Raw genomic sequence first — 1,449 nt, 5'->3', positions numbered from 1 at the left:
TTTTGATAGTACTGCTATTGAGTAGCAATATAAGTTATAAACTTTAGATAGTTTAATTCAACTATCCAAAATGCAGAGAGTATCTAATGATTGCAAAGTTCATGTTCATCACGCTAGCAAATATCTAGTATCCAACATCTCACTATCGAAGTTGCGAAGTATTAGCGAAAATTCTACAAACTCAATTGATTAACCCATTAAATCTCTAAGGCACTTCTTAAACAAAGCTAAAAATATTATAATGGAGTTCATGAATATCGCTATACATAAGTTCTAAGTCTTACTTTATGATCAAGGGTCGAAAAAAGTTCTAGTTTTGTGATTCACGTAGTGGAAAACCTCCAGAACAGTATCCAAAACATCGATTTTTTGAAAAAAAAGATCAATTTATCACGTTTATTGTCCACTTACGCCGACTAGGAGTTGTTTTTTGAAAAAAATGACTTAAAATTCGTGATCAGCGACCTCAAAACCCCCCAGTAAAGTATTTTCAATGTTTATAAATCGGTTTAAAATCGTAAAACTTGATTTTAATGTCATTTTAATCGAATTTGAAGCAAATTTTCACTTTTCGCGATTTTCTGCCTTTTCATCGCTGGACCCTACTTTTTTATTGCAAATTCGGATTCAGCGTCGAAAAATACATAAGAATATATAGGTCTGGTCAATTGCACACACTTTTTTTTTGTGGGCCTGTGTAATAAGCAGAGGGGCTATATCAATAGAGTAGCCGACACTCAAGGGTCCTTTGTTAAGCTTTCGGATTAAAAATTAGAAGTAGAATTTTTTGAATTTCATAGTTAACAGTCTAAAGCATAATAATTCGGAATCTACGGTTTTCGATGATTTCAGATATCAAACTTTTTTTTTTAAATGCTTAAAATCCCCTGAGGGCAAAGCCGTCTGCAGCTTTTTATGAAAATCAAAACATTTAAAGATAAGAAAATATGATGGTTTGCTTCTGTGGTATTTTATGTACTGGAAAAATTACCTTTAAAGATGAACTTTTAAGTATATTTTTAATGATTCCCGACACTGTAAACTTCCAGAAATTATAAAATGCCGATATCTGAAAATCCCGAATTTAAAAATTCCAGAATAATAAAATTCTGGACAGTTTGCAATAATATAGAACTTAAAAATTCCCGAATAATAAAATTCCAGGCCGAATTTTGTCCAATTATAAAAGATACAAACTAGAAAATTCCCGAATTGTAGCAATTGAGAAAATAATGTTTTAATCAATATTACTTATTTAATAAAAATAGAATAATCAAATATTTTAATTATAGAAACTTTGTTTATTGTTTATTTTTTTAAATTATTGCCTTAATTTAAAATAGCAATAATCGTATATAAATTTTCTGCAAAAATAAATTTAAAAACACGTGCGCTTTAAACAAAACAAAATTTGTAGGATTCAATTCAGCACTGATTTAGCGCGAATTT

At 29.4% G+C, this 1,449-nt stretch overlaps 1 protein-coding gene across 1 annotated transcript in view; it reads left to right on the top strand.

Moving 5' to 3' along the window:
• LOC117179544 (autophagy protein 5) overlaps positions 1 to 1,449 on the top strand; it is a 37,662-nt gene that overhangs the window by 2,209 nt on the left and 34,004 nt on the right. The window lies entirely within an intron of this gene.

This window comes from Belonocnema kinseyi, chromosome 9, assembly GCF_010883055.1.
Source record: "Belonocnema kinseyi isolate 2016_QV_RU_SX_M_011 chromosome 9, B_treatae_v1, whole genome shotgun sequence".
NCBI classification, from domain to species: Eukaryota; Metazoa; Arthropoda; class Insecta; order Hymenoptera; family Cynipidae; genus Belonocnema; species Belonocnema kinseyi.
The sequence above is the reverse complement of the archived record's forward strand: the minus strand, read 5'-3'. Positions and strand labels throughout refer to the sequence as shown.